Below are 23,116 nucleotides of genomic sequence, written 5' to 3' on the forward strand. Positions count from 1 at the left end.
TCCATGTCAACTGTGCCCTGTTGATGTCTGTATCTCCCCAAATATTTAGAACACATTGCTTTGTGAAGACACTTTTGCCCTCACCTTCTATCTCATGCAGGCACTCCACCACCGGAGTCCAGTATTCCTGCAGTACTGGACAATCCCAAAGGACGTGAAAGAAAGTACCTGTCTGTCCGCAGTCACAGAAACAATGTGTGTCCCCTGTCCTTACCATATTTATCATTGCCATTCGGGCATAATGGGAGCGATGAATGATCTGTAGCTGGGTTAGTCCAAACTCTGAGCATATTGCCACACGCCTCCCACTCTCCATTCTCTAAGCCTCCCACCTCCTGCTCCTACTGCTCCCTGAACCGTTTCAAGACATCTTGAGTATGATTGAGAAGTTTCCTATAGGTCAGTGACGTGGCCTTTCGGAGCATAAATGTGTCCAACAGTCTATCCCTTAGCTGTGAGAATTCCGGGAGGTCTGTCCCCCTCGGTAAAACCAGTCTAAGCGCATTCCATATGCGCATATATCTGTCCTTTTTGAAGGATGATAATTAGTATTTCCACTGCAGATCTGGCCAGGGGATGATGTTTTGCCTTTTTCCCTCCACTTTTTATTGAATTTGTTTACGCTGGCCTTAGGTCTCTGTGCACTTTACCATTGTTAACCAGTGTGAAAGTGCTTGTGCTCTCTCCTTTAAGCATGATTGTAGAGACATGTACCATATACACAGGATCTATAAATTACAGGCTACCAGTGGGCCAGCAGCACTTATAGTGCCACCCACTTAAGAAGCATCTTAAAACATGTCCCAGGGCAGCCACTGCAGCTTGAGTGCAGTTTTTAACTGCTATATCGACTTGGCATTAAAACCCCCTGGCCAAGCCTTCAACTCCTATTTAAATACATGTACGTCACCCCTAAGGTAGGACCTAAGTAGCTCATAGGACAGGGTGCTGTGTAACTAAAAGGTTAGACAGGTACTTTTAAGTTTTACATGTCCTGGTAGTGAAAAACTCCTAAATTCATTTTTCACTACTGTGACACCTACCCCTCTCATAGGATCACGTTGGGAATTCTTTATTACATTTATTATACTAATTTCCAAATAGGAGCTGGTAGTTATATCATGTTTGGTGTCTTTTGACTTGTAATGAAAAACCCTAGTAATTGGTAACGTTGGGTTTTTGACCACAATTTTTAAAAATCCACTTTTAGGAAGTTGCCAATTTTCTGCCCGTAACCCTTTTGTGCCTATTGCCTGGCCTGTGTCACATGACTGGGTGTAACTGACAGTCTTGGTCAATTCCTACCAGACAGTCATACAGTAGAGGGATTAGGTGTGCCTGAATGGGCCATCTGATGGCGGGACGAGGAGGCGGAGCAGAGTCCAGCCCCTCTTGCCACTGAATAGCCTGTGCTCCACCTTCACACAAGAGCCTAACTACCCCAAATTGTCACTTTGGTCAGCTTGGAGCCAGGGCAGTGGAGGCAGGAAATTCCATGCATTGTAAAGCCACTGTCTAGAAGCTTCTCCCACCTTACAGAACCAGGGCACCAAGGTGTGAAAAGGGGACATTAGACACCATTCCTTCAGTACAAGTCTGGACCTGTGGATACTCTGCCATGTAAAAGGACTGCTGTGCTGCTGGATGCTGCCCTGAATGACTGCGGCTCATTTGGATTGCTGTCCTGTTGTTCTGCCACTTTCTGCCTGAGTACAAGGACTGGATCATCAACTGTCCCATGACCTCTATAGATACTTACAAGGGCTAGTTTTCTGGCCTCCTGTTCGGAGCCACAGGGACACAAATGGCTTCTTCCATCTTGAACCAACACCTGCACCCAACCTGAGTGAGTCCTGACCCTCCAAGAGGTGCCCCTACAGTCTTCGACCCTTGGAAGGGATGCTAAAGGTGCCCAGATAGCCAAAATCTAAAAATAGGAACTTAAAAAAGTTTGACTAAAAAGTGGTCTGAGAACCAGGAGGAGACCGGGACTAAATAGGTCATCTGTCCGCCAGGGTGCATCACGGTCAGAATGACCTTGAAGATCTCCCGTTCATTCTTCTCCACTGCAGTAGATCTTGTACAGTAGTCTTTCGGCAAAGAGATATCTGACATTGTGGAGCAGTCTTCAGCTGGAACCTTCTGCCTCATCCAGCTGGAGATTTTCAACTTCTATTTTGGGACTAAGTCAGAACGTGCAAATCTTCACTGTGGCTTTGACCCAAGGCCATGTTCGACAACAACACTTCCTCTTCGGACACCTCCTGCATCCTTGCCCCGCTAAACTTTACCTTCTCAGAACATTTTCCTCAGTAAACTTTCTAAATCCGAGGGAAAGCACTGACCGGAGCCCAATCCGTTTCTTGTATCTGATCACGCTCCATTGCGTTCTGATATATTTTTCAACTTTGTCCTGGTCGCATGCTACTAGATGTCCACGGTTGATGCGTTGAACTTTTAGGTGCTAGTTTTTACTAAAATCTTTACAAATTCATCACCCCTGTTCCACTGATTGGATTTTTGCCATTGTGGTGTCAAAATAATTTATTAAAATTTTGTCTATCTTTCTAAATTGGTGTGGTATTTTTCTTGTGTGGTATTTTCACTTTATTGCTGTTTGTGTGCTTCATAAATACTTTACACATTGCCTCTAAGTTAAGCCGGACTGCTTTTTGTGCCAAGCTACCCGGGGTTAAGCACAGGTCAATTTAGTGACTTTTTGTGGTTCGCCCTGCAATGGATTGTGGTTATTGTTTGACCAGGTCTCACATCCCAGGGAACCAACAACCCAATTTCTCAGACTCAGCTTTACCTCATATGGATACAGAGTGTTCACTGTGCCGTCTATGCTACCTAATGCAATATAGGGATCCTTTTTCTGCTTGTGGTTTCTTTTGAACAACTACACTAATTGAGTTCATCCATCCATCTTTCCCTGGCGGGAATCTTCTTCCCATCAGGTCACCAATATTTAAGTATCTTCAGGCAGCGAATACTCACAGACAGTCCATTGCTTCCCTACACAGGCAGAATTATTTTGCTTTGCCTTTCTACTGCCACATTTTGTAGATGTACCTTTCAATTGCCTATACTCTCATACAGATTAAGGCTATACACTCTTCTACATCTAATATTACACCTACTGATTGTCAAGTTTGAGTACCTTGACTAATATCTTTGCTCCATTCAAATATTTTGGCAAGGATTCTCCGCCTGTGGACTCAGGCCTTTGCAAACCCTCCACGTTTACTCCAAATGCCAGCATGTTACCACAAGAGGTGATGACCTCTGAAAGAGCAGTATTGAAAGAAATCAATGGAAAACAAAAAAACACAAGTTTCTCCAATACATCTAGATTGGAATCTAAGGCTATAAAAACCTTGGCATCAGACCCCTTCATCAACCTCTAAGAAGCGGACAGTTGAGGGGCCATCATGATCGTGTCCACCATGGATTACAGAACAGAATGTCTACGTCAACTCAGCAACATCCGCTACTACAACCACCTCACTGAGGACCCAACACCACGCCTCTCCACATGCATCAAACTGATGGTGACCGCAGCGCTCAATCAGGGGTGGATCACAAAACATGAAGCGGGATTCCTGATCAACAACTCACCCAAAATGCCCTATTTCTACACCCTCCCAAAAATCCACAAGGGGGTACAAACTCCCCGCCCCCCCCCCCCCCTGAGAGACCCATAGTTTTTTCGGGCATAGGGTCAGTCCTGGAACCGCTCTCAAAGTTCTGTGACCATTTCTTCCAACGACCTGGTCCAAAACACACCCACTTTCCTCCAGGACACCAGGGATGTCCTCAATTTCCTTGAGACCAACAACCGAGAGGGGATTCATCTTGTCCTCCTCATAACATTGGACGTCGAGGCTTTATATACAAATATACCTCAACTGGCCACACTTGAGGTGGTGGAGGAAATCCTTCGCATCACTACCTGGACATCTAGAACCCCTATAAGCTTCATTATGGAGTGTGCACACATTGCTCTAACTGAATTTTCTTTTCAATTTGAAGAGAAATTCCACCATCAGACCCAAGGTACATCCATGGGGAGTACCTTTGCCTCAAGTCTGGCATGTCTCTACATGTCAGACTTCGAGGCAAGGTTTGTCCTCAATACCACCAACCCCTACACAGAGAAAATCTCTCTTTGGCGTTACTACATCAACGATCTCCTGTGTTTTGGACAGGAGATGCGCTCCTCATCCCCAACATTCTCACTTGGATTATTAGCCTGAATACCTACCTGAAATTTACGGCTAACAGCTCAGACACGAACTACCTTTCCTAGACCTCATGATCCAACACAGACAAGGCAGACTACAGACCATCACCTTTAAAAACCTACTGATAGTCACAGCCCTTTACTGTACACCAGCTTCCATCCAAAGGCCCTACGGGAGAACCTCCCTTATGGACAGTTTTTACGCATAAGGCATAACTGCAGCAATATGGGGGACTTCAAAACACAGGCAGCTGTACTCGACTGATCTGTCAAAAAGACAATATCCCATCAGACAAATAAATCAGGCACAAAAAAGAGCATGCAACACCAATAGAATGTCACTATTGGAAGGGCAACCTAAAAACAACACTGCCCAAATGACCTGTATGACCACCTTCACTCCAGAGTCCAATATTATAAAAAGAGCCATCATTAAAAACTGGAATATCCTCCAAGTAGGAGACCACACCATAGAAAAACCCAGATTTGCCTTCAAACAAACAGAAAACTTAAAAGATCTACTCATTAACACCAGACCAAAAAGGAGACCTCCTGCAGCCACCAATACCCTATGGAACTTAACACCAGTGACAGGCCATTTTCCATGCGGGCATTGCACCATCTGCCCCCTTACGAAAGTTTCCAAAAACAACATGCTTACCGACACTTTAAGATGGTACCAAAACAGACACACGAATTGCAATACACACAATTGTATCTATCTCATCACCTACCGCTGTCAGTTACAATACAGTCATGACCACCCGCATAGTAAAAATCAGACTGACAAAACATAGAAGTAACATCTGATGTAAAAAAAACACCACAAAACTTTACACACATTTTGCAGACCACAACCAAACCATCAATGATATATCATGGACTATTCTGGAAGCATTCCCACACATGTCCAAGTAGGCACTTTTCAGAAAAGAGCAAAATTGGGTTTTCAAACTGTCTTCCCATACACGAGGTCTGAACGATGACATTTCTTGGGCTGAACTCAACTGTTCATGAATATCCCTCCCTACATTTGATCATTCCATATGTGTCTACTTGGGACCACCCAAGACCACATAGGACCACAGGTCTCTAACAACCACCATCTAGATATGTTATTTTAACTGACCTACCGCGTCCAAAATTCCACCTTGCGAGGCATATGGCCCCTTTTAATCCAGTCACCCAGTATACATACCATAGATCAGGCTCCCCTTTTTCCATATAGCTCATTTTCCAATTAGAGGATCACGGACCTAAACTAAATATACCACCCATATTAATATATGGAACACTTCCTGCCTCTCTAGTCGACTTGACACATATCGCAAATCAGGTGCCCCCCCCTCTTCTCTTCATATAGGCCACTTCCCATTATGAGGATCATGGCCTTGTTATAACACTACACACCCAACGTGTCCGCCAAACTTGACTATGCGTCTTAGTCCTTCGCAGTTGCAACATCACCCACCCAATACCGCTGCCAACACTGTCCATGCTTTTAAGACTCTCCCTTGGGTCCACTTGATTCGTTATGCTATTGACCACTCACCCAGGATGGCTGCCACTGTTCACTCACCAGACTATCGGTAAGATTTCATTTATAAGACTCCAACCCAGAAGTCACCTCCACAGGGCCCAGAGTCAGAATCACCGCAAGTTGCCAGACCGCCCTGCCAACATGAGCAACTATGTGCTCTGCCTTTCCCCGTCAGCCTTTGACCATCCTTAATTCTGGTGAGTCTCAGGCGCCATCAAGGGTATTGGTTGACATTTTGCGCTCCTTATGTATGTATAAGTCTGTCGCTGTTGTTTGTTGTGTATTGTCAACTTATTGTCACGTAACTTAAACGCGATCACTACGGCTTCTATGACTTACTTTCTGCACTTTATTAAGATTTGCCGGTGACCTCACAGGCATCATGGCTGCTACCATATGGCACCCGGTTTTGACCGCAGCAGTTATCTTACTATGAATAAGGACTGAACATTAAACTTCAGACGCTCTATGTAGCCACTTAACACGTCACGCCCACTGTGCGGCCAGTGTGTATTTATATTTCTTGTACTCACCGGCATCAGATTTTAACCCTAAACAATCCTACGTACAAGTTGCCAATCTGTCAATGCGTTCACCGGCAGTAGCGCTTTAATCCGCATCCCCGAGTACCGTGCAACCAGGCACCCTTAATCGATAGTCATGCTACCGGCACAACAACCTATGGCGCCTGTGTTTGTTATACGCCCATCTGTAGAGCGTGGCGTTCACTAAACTCCTCTACCTCACCAGCACGGTGCAGCACCATTGTTTCTGTTTACACCCCCTGGCCGCCCATCGCCTTCCACCATGTGCGCCAATGCACGACACGAAGTTTACCTAGCCACCAAGGGAGCACGTCAAATTCTACCCACTTAAAAGTAATTTTATTTGTCTGCAGTGTCTGAAATGTCCTTGATTTTCTCCTTTTTATTGTCCCCCCACCCATTTCCTCTAGGTCTTTCCTTTAGGGGTGGGCAGAATTTGCGTAGTCGCGCTGCGCAAAGCTCCGCGAAATGGTAAAAAATCTCCGCAAGCACGCAGAAATCCCACGAACACGCGGAATTGCTTGTTCGCGATGCTTTTTTCCTGTTTGCGAACGCTGTTTGGGTGCTTGGGGGGAAATATCTTGCGAACACGCATTTTGAGAACGCAAACAAGCAAAAAATTCCGCGAAGCTGCGGAATGCAGAATTTTGGGCAATTTCTCTTTCTCCGAACGCGCATTTACCCAAATTCCGCAAATTCCGCAAGCAGAACGGAATTTACCGCCCAGGCCTACTTTCTTTCCCCAGGACAATTCCAACTGGGGTCCGCTACCGAGTCTAGCTACCTTAATATAATTGATCGAACCAGCCCCACGGTAGTGCACACTAACTGCACAATTTCACACATGGTCCTGAAGAAGTGCCACTAGACCCGTTATGGGCTCAACAGGCACGAAACATGTCGACCTTCCTTTCCCTTCCCCTTTCCCTAGGAACTGCACACCCCTTTGAAACTCATTACGTCCTTGAACTTGTGTTCAGGAGCTGCCTAAATATAGCTCCTGGTTCACCTTTTTTGCGACATACCTTTCTGTGTAGTCATCCCTATGTATTTCAATAAACAGAGGCATGTAATCATATAGATCACACCACTCACATTGCAATCAGTGTGAATTTTCAATCGCCAAGGCGTCTCAAGGACTATATCCAGTTGTGTAGTGTGATGGTCAAATGGACACACCCCTCATTCTAACCCACATTGAATGACGCAAAACACCTCGCGCTCCTCTCCTGAGGGAGAGTTGTAGCCCACACTGTATACCTTGCAGTCGCAGTGTGTAAGAGGGAACCCAATAATTAAGGATGTCACCTTAGGTTGAGTGAGGGTTCTCGTCTTAACAAATACAGTTGTCCGTCTAGCATAAATAACACATTTTTGTCAGGTCAGCAGATAGACCATCTGGTTACCTTTATGTGAGTTGAGTATTATGGAGTGGTACCATGGATGGTAATAATTCCTCCTTATAAAAACCTCTATAGAGTGATAACATAGGGATGTGCGCCATGTCGACTCTTCAGTTGTCTCTACACAAAAAAAATGCAACCTGCAGTGGCAGTGTGTGTGTGTTAAGGTGCAGGACCGCTAAGGGTGACACAACAGGTGCTGCAGCTCTGAGAGGCCTTTATTGGTCACAGTGCCCTTGGTACCAATGGTACCTTTTACAAGGGGCTTACCTGTGGCCAGGGATGTGTCAATTGTGGATCCATAGGTACAGTCTTGGGAAAGAACACAGGCCCTGGGAACCTGATAGGCAGGGAAACAGGGCACATGAAGTCAGGCTGCATGAGATGTCAGGCAACAAGTGGGGGGTAACCATGAAAAAAGGGGCACTTTCCTACACAAATGAACTGGGACACAAACCCCTCCCTCTTACTCCTTGGGCTTCCTTTCGAATTCTCAATCCCAATGATGAACCGGTCATTCGTGTGGGTCGAATTGCCAATGACTTGCACCTAATGAACAGGGCCTAATTTGTACAAAAAATAAGTGCCAGGGCCCCGTTCAGGAGGCTACTGCAGCTTGCACAACCCAGCCCCTTCCAATTGCTAATAGTCACTCCCAACAAGTTTGACAATTCAGACTATTCCAGGCCCCCAAAGCTACAAGTATGGCTTAAGCAGCAGGCGTAAGAATTTTTTCGTTATACTGAAATAATAAAGAACTGTCGCTGTGTTCATCATTAATTTAGGCAAACAGAGCCACCATGTGGCTGACTGTTATAAGTGCCGGGTTGATAATTCACTGTTGGTGCCAACTAGCTGAAACCACACTTCGAATTAAGCTGCATATGAACAAACATTGATATAATCATGTCTGTTTTGTAATCTAAAATTGTTTTGCATACAAATTAAACCTTTCATTGTTTTTCCACATCTCCTTCCTCATTTTAAAATATTTTGTGTGATTCACCTACAGCACCAAGCAAGTTTTTTTCACAAAATTCATAACTCAGTGATCAATTCTTTTATATTTTAGAATATCTTTGTTTATGTTTTCATGGGAGAGAGGAGTTGGCCTAAGGGCTAGGGAGGTCGACCTCGAAGCTAGGTAACTGGGTTCAAGTCTCGGCAATGACGCTGAACATCCTGTGATTCTGGGCAAATCACTTAATCTACCGTGCCTAAAAAAAACGAATGTGTCCTCTTGTAATGCAACTGGTGATTTGTAAAGCGCTCTGATACCCAATTTAGGTCAACCTCGCACTATATAAAACTCTGTAAAATAAAAAATGGTGCTCAGAAATGTGTATTTCCCAATATTTCTCACATCTGTCTGAAAGGATACTTACAGTGTGAATTGCTATTGAATGTGTCCTTAAATTGAAATGCCCTGTAAATGAACTCTTAGGAACCACAGTTTTCTCTTACTATATTATGTAGCATAAAACATTATACTAATATTTAGGGAATACTGCAGAGCTCTACAGCTCTGGCGTAGACATCTGAACCTACTCTTTAATAGTCCAAAAGTTCCTTCCACTAGCGACCTTGTTTGACTATGTGCTATGTTATATCTCTTCTCATTCGCTGTATTAGCATTTAGATAATGAAGTGTGCATCGAAAGTCATATTGAATAAGAAATATCACTTTCAGAGAAAAGGCCCATTTAGAACATTACATTTTTTTACAGTAATAATTAAATCACAGTGCATACACTGAGACTTGCCAAATTGGAATCTGTCTCTAAAATATCTTCTTGTCAAACAATTGTACGTGCCACGATGCATGAAAATGTATGAATAGTGTACTTGTACGGGAACATGATACAAGGTCTATAAAAAAAACATAGCAAACAATATTTAAAATATCACACAGATAAAAAAAGAATGATCTATTGAATAGATATTCCTACATTAAAGCAACCAATGTTTAAGATATACATTTTCAACAAAATGCTAAAATTAGTAAAAATAGTTTTTAAAAAAGTAATAGTAACATGAGGATAGTTTTGAAGATTAGGAAGGATGCAATTTGCAGGTCATGGTGCTCAAGACTCCAATATGTTTGCACTGGTGAGGAACAGCAATGAAAAACAGAAGAGGTTCACAGGGTTAATATGTGTCATTTTTAGAATGCAACATCCATCCTTTTTCTGAGTAGCTACACTGCATATAAATATCGTCTGATGCCAACTACCAAAAGCTGACTGGTGTCAGACTGTGTGGTTCGATATGCCTCCTTTGTAGTATCTCACACCTGTAGAGATGCAGAGTGGCTGAAGCCAAGACTGACTGGGTCTATCATATGCAGGACAAAAAAATAGTATGTGTTCAATATCCTCAATCTTGTAGTTACAGAATACACATGCTGGTGAATCGAGACAATAAGTTTTCCATCTGTTAGTACATTTGTTGACTAATAGTGTACCCATCCTAAATTCAATAAACAACGTTCGAGCCAAGGATGGTTGTATCACATCCATATACAATTCCTTTGCAGGTGTAGGCTTAAAAGATAGAAAAACATCCACCAAACCCATAGTTTTGGCTTTATGATGGTATCCAATGGTGTTACTATTCCAGAAGGCGTTTTTTATATTAGCCTTGGTACCAGAGTTGATTGGAGAAGTATTGTTCCAATAATCACTCAGGCCTAAGTCGTGGATATGAAGTTTGACATACTCAATCCAAGGTGGAAGGTCTGTCTTGTTCAGTTATAGTACTTCCTCAGCCGCCAGCCTATATTGCTGAAGTTCTGGGGTGGACCATAGCCTAGTTCAATATAAAAAGGGTTTCCTTGCTGCCATATTGCCAACCCTTTTTGAGACAGATATTGAAAAATGAAGGTGTCATAGGGGTGCCCTGAGGTTGACTGAACAAGGATCTCAAGAAACTGTTTTCTTTCAAAGTTAAACCTTGGATGTTTGCAAACCCCCAGATTTCTGTCCCATACGGTGCAGCATCCTAAGCTTTTGCCCTGTAGACTTTAATGGCAGGGGAGACAGGATCTGTGAGGTTTGAGTGCCATTATCTTGCTTTTTGGAGTATTCACTTCCAGGCCATGAAGGTCAAAGAATTCCATGAATTCATTAGTTTGTGAGAGCAGAAGAGTATTATCTGCAAAAAGCAACGCAGGAGTGAAACTCCCTCCTAGCCTTGGGGAATCATGAACACAGTTACATAAGTGCTTGACCACATCATTTATGTACAATGAAAATAATGTTGGTGCAAGTACGCACCCTTGGCGTACCCCACACTATACAGATATATTATCAGTAGGTTTGGCACACAAACCTCATCTGACTTGAGCAAATATGTTGTTGTGTAGTCTGATGAGTATGTCTAGGAGTGCCTGATCTATCCCCATAGATGGTATGGTGGACCACATCTGGTTTCGAGGGACAAGGTCAAAGGCTGCTCTGAGATCCACAAAAGCCATGTATGGATGGTCCATTGTGAGCCTGATTAATTTTGCGATGATAAGATCAAAGTGGAAGATTTGATCTATTCTACTCACCTTGGCTTGAAAACCTGGCTCTAATGGGGACAGAAAGGAGGCCTCATCAATCCAGTCCAGGGGCCATATTACATATCCAGCACATTTTCTAGGTTAGCGCTGGACGCCCCTTTCAAAAGGTGTCCCGAGCGCTAACCAGGACAATGTGTCACAATATAGTGAATGCCCTGCCTCCAGGGCAGCCACAAACTCGACCTGAGGGCAGCACATTCAGGTGAAAAACGGAGCGGCTGCTTTTAAGCTGCTCAGTGTTTCACTGTGCAAGTGGCAACCTGCCTGTACTTTGAAGGGGTATTAGAGATCCCCTAGCAGGCAGTTGCAGTGAGTGACTGCACCAGCCTGCAAGGGGACGTCTGGGGGCTCCATGGGACCTCTTTTCCCCTTCCAGAGGGCTGCCATCAGGGGACACACTGGCAGTGCACTACCTTTATGTGGTGCACTGTTAGTGCCCCTCCTCACAGCTGCTTTGCCTCTCTGCCCGCATCTGCAATATGGCGCAGGCACAGAGGCTAAGGAATTCCATGATTTTCATGAGGCCTCCCTCCCGTGCAAATGGGGAATGCCCTCTGTTGACAACGCTGGCGCTTTATGTGTGCCAGCACTATGTGTATCACAAAAGGGACACACGAGTGTCTGAAGCCCCTTCTATAATACGGCCCCTTGAGTCTATCCAGGACTTGACGGCAGAAAACCTTTTTGAGGTTATCAATGACGCTGATGGACTGATTACTAGGGATATTTCTGTCACCCTTTTTGTATACTGGGATAATCTCTGTGCCTCGGCAAGAGTTGAGAACTTTCCCACCTGCCAGTATCCCATTAGACAATGCATTATTATAGGGTCCCCATACAGATGGCTCAGAGTGAAACAGGTCACCAGGGACTTTGTCTGGGTCTGGTGCCTTCCCGAGTTGCATAGCCTGGATAGCCTTAAGTGTTTCTTTAAGGATAAAACAAATTGGTCTGCCAGCACTGGCATCTCCCGATCTGAACGCCTTATTCTTGGGTGCAACAGTCCCTGCATTGGTCTGAACATAAATGTTGACAAAGGTCTATAATAATACAGTGCACTGCATACAACCTAAATGTTTAATCAGTGTTCACTTTTACAATTCTTATGTAGAACTTCTGCTGCTGCGGGTCTCACCTACCCAACCTGAGATTTGTGGAAATTGCGCATTTCTATAACAATAAACTTTTGTATTTATCAAAGTCCTTATCTGAATGTTGTAATTAATTATTTAGTTGTGCCCTTTTGACAACACACCATTGATGAAATTATTAAAAAAAATTGAAATAACACTGGGGCAAATTTACAAGGAAACTGTTGGAGCATGGCGTTAAGCCAAGATTGCTAACGCTGCACTTCGACAGTTTCCACACGCAGGGATGCGCCGTATTTACAAGAATGCAATGCTTCCCTGCATTTCCCCTGATGTTAATACTAAATTTAGCAGCCTAGCACCAACACAGTCACCCTTGCACCATAGCGCCAGGGTGCCTGCATTGTGGGGAATGATTGTTCATGTGTAGGAATCTGTCCCTTACTGCACATGAACAGTCAGTAATGGTGATTTGTAACTTCTATGTGTGCTGCTTAATGCAGTACACATAGAAGTTGCAGCTCGTCATGTTTTATAATTGTTTATGTGCAGGAAGGGACAACTTCCTGCACATGAACAATCACTAGTGGTGATTTGCTGTTTCTATGTGTGCTGCATAATGCAGCACACTAGCAACAGCAAAAACGAGAAGAAAGTAATAATTTCTCCTCATTTCGAGTGGTTAAGACCAGGTTTTACCATGGTCTTATAAATGGCGCTGCCCCATATTTATGTCACCCTTGTAATTAGGGAGAAGCATCAAAAACAATGGGTGTGGCAGTGGAATGCCCACCACAACACCCATTTCCCGCCCCTTTAATGCTAAGTGCTGCTTGAAAGGGGACCTTATTCAAAAGGCGGCGTTAAGCCACGTCAAGTGACTTAATGTCGCCTTGTAAATAAGGTGAAGGGCTTATAGCCACCAGAACATCACACAAAGTGATGTTCTGGTGGCAATAAGCTCTTGTAAATATGCCCCTCTCAGCGTTACCACCCCTGATGTACCTGCAGTTGCCTAAAACTGCCAAGTGCTAAAAGCAGAAGTGAACATAGGACCTGTCAACTTGTTGGAACAGTGACTTCTGTGTGTTTGTCTACCGAGCACTGGGTCCAGATACCTTATAAGGCCACATATGACTGTGCAGTTCAACCTATATTTTAAATACGTGCCCTCGTCTCTCACGTCGCAAAAATATTATCCTGACCCTTAAAAATCTTCCCCTGCCTCCTCCTCCTGTTCTTGTACTGTGCTGCCAAAATCTTTATCCTCTTTGCTATTGCATATAGTCCTGCCATTTTGAAAAAACAGATTTCCTTTCTGACCCCCTTTTATAGTTTGCACCAGGTTACTACCTGCTTTCTCTCAGTGGTGAATTGCTAGTTCAAAATCACATTATTCTGAACAATTGTTATTTGCTAATATTTCATACATGTCCCTAGCGAAGTAGTATTCAGTATTCATTCTATTTCATGTCTCTTTTAATGATTCCTTATCTGATCGGTTTGCTATGCAGTTTTAGCAAACTTTATTTTTCTTCGTTGATGCATTTCAATGTCGCAATTTAACATTCGCTAACCAGTTTGCGACTGGTTACTGATTAACTTAACTTTAGTACATCAGAACCCTAAATTACAACAACATTTTTGCTAAAACTATTTTATAGAAGTTTGGTTTCTGAGTACATTTTATGGTCTTTGAGTTCAAATTGGTCTTGGTACCCCCATGCCAGGAGCTATTGTGGGGTCAAGATGGCAGTATTTCACATATTGATCTACAAACTTGGAGGAGCAATGAAAAATAATGCATTTTTGTATTTATGTGGAAGGCTCAGAACTTCCAAATGAAGATCAATTAGTTAGCCCACAATTTATCTGTAGTCATTCTACTATAGTACAATATTTAGTAAATTTCATCTAAGGCATAATGATATGATGCTCAAAATAGGTTCAGATGGACATTTCCTCAAGATTAATGTATCTGATGGTATTTACATTTTCACAATTGTATCATGGAATAATTGCACAGTGATCTTTTGGGCAATTTTTTCATTTCACTAGTTAATGCTGTTTCATGTCAAATGAGAGAACCTGTGTTTCAAATGTAATACAATATACATTTATCCAAATACACCAGCAGTGCTTATGCCAGAGTGTGAGCAGTGGTGGTGGAAGACAAGAGCAGGCAAGTGCTCATATGTCTTACCTAAGTGTAAAAAATATACTCTAGTTCCAAATGGTGAAAATTTAACAAAGACTTGTCAAGAGAATGCAAAAACCATACATAAAGCATTGCACAGTGCTACACACCAGTGTTGTGCTCAATGTATTAAGTGAGAACAGAGATGGCACTAGACTATCTAACAACAACCGTTGCAAACAGGCAAATCAAGCAGTCAGGACTCGCAATGTTTCCTTTTTCTTTTTATTTTCAGTATGATTGTATTTTTTCTATGTGATGCCCCATTTAAATTGGTGGTATAGCCAACTATCTAGTGCACCTATATTGATGGACTACTCTCAGGGGAATCCTGAATAATGAACAATACTTTGATATCTTGGCTTCGGCCTTTAATGATATAAGAGAGCTATGGTTGGCTGCTCTGGTATATAGATGGGCTATGTGTGTGTGTGTTCATATACTATAAGAAATGAAGAAAAAAATACATTTGCATAACAGAAATCATTAAAATAAAGAACAGGAGGTTCAAATTCAAGTAAAACATTGAATACATCAACCAAATAATGGAAAAGACATCTAAACATTAAAGAACTTAAGCACTTTAATATAATGTAATTATAACGCACTGAAGAAATAGGAAGTGTATATTCACCATCGAAAGTGCTGCTCCTGAACTATACTTACAGCCTCTCACCAATTAGTAGTCTTTACAGCAACTGTCATTTAGGTTGTGTTTCACAAATGGCACAATACATAAAAGAAAAAGAGAATTGTAATATTTTGAATCTCCTCTGCTCGTTGGAGGAATCCAAGATAAACACTTTGGGGCCGATTACAATGCGGCCTGTAAAGGCTCCAACCGATGTTCCGAGCCTTCCGAGCCACATCGTAATCGGCCGCCTGGTTTACTTTCCAACCACCATATTACAATGCTGGTGGTCCGAAAGTAAACTGGCTGGCTATTCCGGCTGCCTTCTGACTGGCTCAAGGAGCCTATCGGCCACTTGGAAGTGGCTTGTAATCTCAAAGGGTGGGCCTTTCTGCCCTTGCGATTATGAGGCATGGTTTCCGACATGGTTTCCATGACGGCCTGTCTGACATGGAAGCCATGTTGGAAAGCGTGTTTGGGGGCCCCCAGCAGGGTCCCCTTGTGCATGTGGCCTCCGGTTTGTGGTCAAGGGGACCCCTGTTGATCCCAGCACCTTGTGGCAGGCACCTGGATGTGCCTGCCGAGGGGTGCAGGGATGAACAATACCTCCCATTTATGGCTGTAACAAGAGCTCCCGTTGACAAATGGGAGTATGCGACTGAACAGTGTTCAGTCGCATTTGAATTCGCAGGCCGGGACCGTCGACCGAAGGTCGGTCGGTCGGTCTTAGGACCAAACAGTGTCGGGTGGACTTGAGTCTGCCCAACATCGTAATCCAGCTCAAAGTTGTTACATTTCAGGAAAGTGGATTAAGCTAGCAGGGGCACTTAGAGTATTATGGGTGTTCCTCCATTTTCGAGTGTAGTGGCATCATAGCATTCACGGTAAATACAAAATATAAGCCAGCACTGCTAATACAAAGTTTCTGCTAAAATAATTTAAATCTGCAGTCCTTCAATGCAATGTCCTCCTTTCAGATGAATAAAGTCGATATCTTTTCTCTTGCTGTTATAACCACATCTTTCCTTGGATCATCCATATTGCTCTCATCCAAGGAGATGCTAAAAAAATATTTTTCAACCTCCACACTCATAGTTTAGCTTCATGTTTAATATCAATTTCTGTTCAGAAATTAGGACCATCATTTGTTCAAACTTTGAGATGACAATCCAGTCTATTATTTATAGTAAGCTACACTTTTTGCATTCTATTACATCTTTTAATTAGAATATACAACTATGCTAGTTTTGCATGTCTTACATACATTAGGTTGATTACCTCTTATGTACAGTGAACTGCCTTCTGCTGTCCCAGAAATATGTTCCCACCCATCACTCCCCCAAACATCCAGTGATCCCAATCCGGAGCCCAGACAGCAGAACCCAGACATCTTATTGCATTACCCCCACTGCATTGTTGTATTGAGAATCTTCTCTAATCTTGCTTTGCTGCTTCTTGAAGCTCGGCCTGCATTATACTATAGACAAAAGAGATCTATGAACATTGGTCTGAACCTTTCCAGACTGGGAAGATTTCCAAACTGCACCAATATATTGTAATATATGACTGTTAATCCATAGAGAATTGTGAAGCATGCCCAGCCCCATATAAAATACTCAATATCCCATTAGTATATTGATGGAAGAATCTGCCACCATATGCGTAGATTACCCCTTTCCCTTACGTGTGGCATGTGGGTAGTCTCTTATGTGGTACACAAAATTAAACAATCTTTTTTATGTTTTCTGTCACATTTGTTGCATTTATCTAACATTGTTGTGGAGTAAACGTATGGTGCAAAATCTAGCTGTTTCATTGCCTTTTTTAGCTCTTGAAATGTCTGAATTTGAATTTGTGCCACCTTTTTCTGAGATCGTAGCATTTCTGATTTCCATCACACTATCCTAATGTATACATCGTTATATAGGTGCAGAATGAGAGGCCTAGGAGAATCCGGTGCTGGAATGAAGAAGAACAACACTCTCAGACCTGGCAAGATCATGAGAACCAAATAATGTGGATTGGGCTACAATTTTCAAGGTACCCTGTTCTAGATTTCACCATTTTCTTATGTAATCAGGGTATTTTTCTGTGTAAGAGTCCTCTAGTAAATGTGCTGCAATATTTTGTAAAAGAGTTACTAGCATGGTACATGAATCTACTGGAGATTCTGCCCATCCATAGAGACACTCCCTTCAACTTTAACATTGGTGACTATCAATGGTGGTATTATGGGATGGCTTTCATCATCATGGCACGAGTAACTTGAGCCCATTATGGAATGTCCATTTCTGAGATGCAAGACTCATACTTGACCTCCCACACCGCATGCTCTTCACACCTCAAGAAACTTCACTGGCTTCCCATTCACAAGCACAGTGTATTCAAACTTCTCATGCACGCATGCAAAGCCCTACACAACACAGGACCAGAATACCTGAACAGCGATATACACTTTCATCAACACAACAGACACCTACACTCTACCTCACTCTCACTCTCACACATTCCCCTATTCCGCAAAAGCAAAACTGGAGCAACTCATTCTCCTACATCACACCCAAGACATCGAGCAACCTCCCTCAACCCATCAGAGCCCCCTCCTCACTTCATGAGTTCCGCAAGAAGCTGAAGAACTGGCTCTTCGTAAAAAACACATAGGGGACCATACACCTACATACCTGCCCAAACACCTAGATACCCTCTCAAGTGATTAGTGCACTATACAAATCAATAAACATAACATAAGAAATCAATCTCAAATTGAGCAAAATGAGCTTCAACCTGGTTGGTTCTCCCAGAATGTCAAGAGTGGCACTCATTCTGCAAGAACAATTAAGTCACTCACCTTCTGCTTTCTGAGTACTTAAGTTGGCTTATGACCAATATAAGTTTTTTTCATCTTCCCTTCTGCTCCCATCTAAAGAAGAACTGCCCCACGCACAGTAATATGGGCTTTTCTCTCTCACTAAAGCAAAAAACACACAGATGATGGACGGAATGCAGAGCAAATCAAACATTCAACCCCAGTCTAGAGATCTGGATTAAATCCATCATTCTTTTGCTCACCAGGCCACCCTAGTTTAGACCCAGCCATATGCAAATCAGTCTTCGCCCTGTGCCTCATGGGAACAGTCCAGCCCGAACTGCCAAGCCTGGTCTACAGTCCAAAGAAGAGTGTGTTGGTGAAAATTGGTGAAGAGAATGGGATATCTATAGTCTGAGAACCGGTCGCAACATTTTGAACAACAGTGGCCCAGCTGTTAGTGCGTTGTGGATGGATCACTAACCAAAGTGTAAAGTCTTGATTATACAAGTGGGCTTGTAACCTACCTAATTTAAATTAACTGCTGCCAGGAGTTGAGCTCTCTTTGTCAACGTCCACTGAGGGTTGCATGCAAGGGCACCTAGATCCCTGCTACTAGGAACACAAGAGGAAAGTGCAAGCAAAATACTGGACAATGAGCATTCACAACCAACTTGCCAAGGCGCCATCTCACATTACTGAAACTGTCATATGACATATCGACCACTGCAAATGACCTTGAATGCCGCCATTTAACTTAAACCTGAGATGCAATTTGCCTCTCTTGAAGTGCTATAGAACTGTTTCATGCCATTCTTGCTATGAATGGCCAGGAACAGTAGAGTGTGAAGAAGACCCAGGCACTTCCCCACATCTGTGATGTTCTGTTCAGTGACTTTTCGACCGGTGCTCCACAAAAGTACTCCAAGCTATATATTGGTATGTTTGAAGCTCGCTGAACAGCTTGCCAGGCATATTTTAAAAGAAGACAGTAAGACTTACACTTGCCAAGCTCATAGATCATATTAGATTCAGCTTTGCAGGCCAGACACTTCATGTGGGCCTCAATGCCTTAAAAAATAAAGTTGCACCCATGGTCTGCTTTCTTGCGTAAGACAAACTGTCCACAGTAGTGGGCTAAATGCAACTTTCTCTGTGAATAATATTTTAATATGCTCTGTAGTATCTTTCAGGAGAAAGCCTTGAAACCGTGCAACGCTATGGCTTGAACATCAAAAACTAGAAAGGTGGTTCTTGTCATTCACTGAACTCGTAGTACTATATGCCTCCTAGAACAACAGGCAGTAGTTGGTCATAAAAACTTCCCATTTCACCCAGAGTCTCTCAGGTACCAGCCAACTGGTGGGACTGGATTGTGACTGTCTGTGAATTTGAAAATGTTTTGGGTTACTGCATTTGACCTAGGTCATAAAAACATATCTCATTATTGGGTTAGGAACACAAAAGGCAGATATTGCCTATAACATAGTTTCCGTATTGTGTTTTAAACAGTGGGTGCGGTTGATACCTGAGCCCTTTTTATGTTTGTTTAGCAGCTATTATGTCAGTAATGGGAATGAAGAATTCAATGAATGCACATAAGAGTTCATTTGAAGTAATTGTAGGAGAGTTGCTCTAATATCCACTTAGGAAATTCGCTCTCATGGCCCATTGTTTTATGCTGTTGAGGTAGCACTGTTCAACAATATTTATTACTCATCATCCAAAACAGAAAAATGTTCAACTCATGCATAATTAATTGTTGCCCATGAATGAGTAATATTTGCCTGGAGTGAGACCATGCAAAACATAGGTTCTCATCACAGACATTAAGCAGTCTCTGGAACTAATCCTGATAGTTGACCGCTCTTGGCCAGTGGCTACTACCCACAACTGGGTGAAGGACCTTGGAGTAATTATCATCAAAGGTCTGATAATTGTCCAAAGAATTACAGCTGTTACTAAATTTGTTTCTTTTATTCCCAGATGTTGTACAAAAATAGTTTTTTCTCACATTTCCTCATAGAGTTGCCAATTTGTTTCCTGGAATATGTTTATGGTCTTGATGTCCTTGGCGCTCGTCTATAGTTTTGGTTATTTCCAATGAGAGGGTTAAGAATCAAAGCGTACGGTCATTACTAAAAAGTCAGTAATACCACATTGTACAGCATGTGGGGACTATAAGTTTCACCTTCACTACATTAAATAGAAATAAGTGCAATTACCCTTATCTATTTGCTCTATCTAGGTGAAAAATCACTCCAGTTTGCCTCCCTGCCATTGACTGTTGCTATTGTGGCTGCTGACTATATTCCAGAAATCAAAGAAGTAAGGTAAGATGGCAAAATTCCTGTTTCTCTTCATTATCCTCACCCCAAGGACTAATAAAGAACCTTTAAATTGGCTATAATAACATAGTATTCATGGAAACACACAAACTGCCAATATTGGGGTTTTTACATTATTGTCAATCTTGCCTGCTTTTCTTTTCTTGCTTTTTCACCTAAACTGTGCAGTATTTTTTCCTTAACATAGTTTTGCTAGACACTTAAGCAAAATAAGTATCATAGAGCACAGGGTTGAAACTTCAAGCTCCATTCACAGCGCAGATATATCATTAAAGTGGGAAGAAATGTAAGGCCAGAACTGTTCAACAAAGAGAACACTTGAGAGTAATCAAACATTGTCAGTTCGCAAATCTATATTCTTATCTAACCCACATTTCCACATATAAGCATAGAAATCGGATCTTTAGTTGGTAGAGGTATGCACCCTGTCCAAGTAGTAAGCACAATACTTGTCAGTTTAAGCTAGTTACACACAAAAAGATAACCTGTGATAACCCTCAGGTAGGCTGGCACAGAGCACTCAGGCTTATCTAAAGAGCCAATGTGTTAAGTATTTGTGCAACCAACCCAAACAATAACACAATGAAAATACCAAAAAATAACTCCATGGAGGTTTAGAAAAATAGAAAATATTTTTAGGAGTAAACCAAGACCAAAATTACAAAATGTAATAAGTAGAACAGGAGTTATGAATTTTTAAAGAATACATAAAAAATAGTGCTTAAAAGTCTATAGTGCTAAGGAGTTACTTGAGGTCGCTCTGCAACGGGACAAATCCAAAGTTCAGGTTGACAGGGATGGAGGGCAGGCAAGCTACAGGACTCATGCAGATCCCGCTGAGAAAGTACGTTGGATGGATCAAATTATTGAAGCCTTGATTTGTCAGAGAAGACTTGCGTCGTTGTTGAGGCTCGCTGTCCATCATCGTCAAGCCGCGCAGTCTTTCAGGGCGATGTCATCTATAGGCTCCTGCATCGGCATCAAAGAGCAATGCATCGGTTCTGATCGGGGCAAAGTCAACACTGCGTCGATTTTGATGGTTCTGGACAGCAGAATTCAACTTTTAAGGTCCCAGGACTGGATTGGCACCACTTTGCAGGGCAGGACTAACAGATGACAGATTCCAGGCTCTCTTGCAGAATTGAAGGAAGTCTTTGAAAGCCCTGAGACTTCAGAAGAGGGGGAAGGCTGCAAGCCCATTGGAGTCACTCTATGTTTTTTCCCTCAGCAGAGCAGAGTTCAGCAGGCAGCAGGGCAACTCAGCAAAGCAGAAAGCATTACCTTCAGAGCAGCAGTCATACAGAGTGGAAATCCTTGTAGCACACCAGTCTTTACTCCTGGCAGAATTCTTCACCAGTACAGTAGTATACTGTCTTGGTAGGGTAGGAGCCCAGTACTCATACCCAATTGTGCCTCTGAACTGGGGGTGATTTCAAAGCAGACCCTTGAAGTACACAGGTCCCCTTTTATCCCAGTACTGTCTGCCATCCTATCTGTTGGGGTAATTAGCCATTTGTATGGGACACAGGACACTGCCTTATCAGGTGTAGGTGTCAGCTCCCTCTCCCTTTTCCTGCCCAGGAATAGCAGTCAGAATGTAGATGAATGCAGATGAGTTCTCTGTCACATCCGCCCTTCATGTGTTAGTGTCTGTCTAGAGGTAATGCACAAAGTGTAGCTCTCACCCATATGGGACGTGTATTGGAGACAGACTGCAAGGCACACAAAGCTGTAAGAGCAGAGAAATGCCTACTTTCAAAAAGTGACATTTCTGAAACAGTAATGTTAAATCCAACTTTACCAGTAAAGAGGATTTATCATTATCATTCCAAAGATATGAAACATGATGCAGCAACTCCTTTCTAATCAGAAATGACAGCTTTAAAGTGTTTTAAGGAATTCCCAATGCTACCCCATGAGAGAAGTAGGCCTCACAGAAGCAAATAATTAATTTTACATTTTCCCACTACCAAGACCTGTAAAACCTGAAGGTACATGTTCTAACTTTTAGTTACACAGCACAGTACCTGTAGTGCTTTCTAGGCCCTACCTTGGGGGTGACGTATGTGTATTAAAAGGGGAGTTGAAGGCGTGGCAAGTAGTTTTAAATGCCAAGTCTTAGTGACAGTAAATTGAACACACAGGCCTTGCAATGGCATGCCTGAGACATGTTTGAAAGGCTACTTGTGTGGGTGGCAAAACCAGTGCTGCAAGCCCACTAGTAGCATTTAGATTACAAGCCCTGGGTATATGGTATACCACTTTACAAGGGACTTATAAGTAAACTAAATATACCAATCACGGATATACCAATGTTACTATGTTTAGTAGAGAAGCACATGCACTTTAGCACTGATTAGCAGTGGTATAGTGTTCAGAGCCCTATGGCCAACAAAGAGCTACAGAAAAAAGAGGAGGTAAGCAGGTAAAATGTTTGGGGAAAGACCACCCTAAGGATGACAGGTCTAACAGGTATGCTAAGTTTTATCATGTGAACTAGTCTCTCATATCTTGATTATTGATATACCCATCCTTTTAATGGCAATCGCCCAGCATTCCATGGTAGCAGAACATGAGCATAATTGCTTGTGTATAGTATTTACAGAAGTGGGATCCATAGAATCTTGAAAGAGGTTGAGTTGACAAGGCTTAATACCGTGAATATCTTCTCTCCCCATTTTGTTGCACTACTAACTTGGGTGGCACAGGGATTTGTTGTTACTATGTAAAATTCACATCTGCGA

The 23,116-nt window shown here is 42.6% G+C and overlaps 1 protein-coding gene across 3 annotated transcripts in view; it reads left to right on the forward strand.

Annotated features, from left to right (window-relative positions):
- RGS17 (regulator of G protein signaling 17) overlaps window positions 1–23,116 on the forward strand; it is a 428,374-nt gene that overhangs the window by 157,936 nt on the left and 247,322 nt on the right. For all 3 annotated transcript variants that reach the window (XM_085612101.1, XM_085612100.1, XM_085612102.1), the window contains 2 exons: window positions 17,146–17,258; window positions 20,273–20,357. The gene's annotated coding sequence lies outside the window, so the exon portion shown is untranslated. The remainder of the gene's footprint in view (window positions 1–17,145; window positions 17,259–20,272; window positions 20,358–23,116) is intronic.

The sequence above is a fragment of the Triturus cristatus genome, chromosome 6 (assembly GCF_964204655.1).
Source record: "Triturus cristatus chromosome 6, aTriCri1.1, whole genome shotgun sequence".
Classification (NCBI taxonomy): Eukaryota; Metazoa; Chordata; class Amphibia; order Caudata; family Salamandridae; genus Triturus; species Triturus cristatus.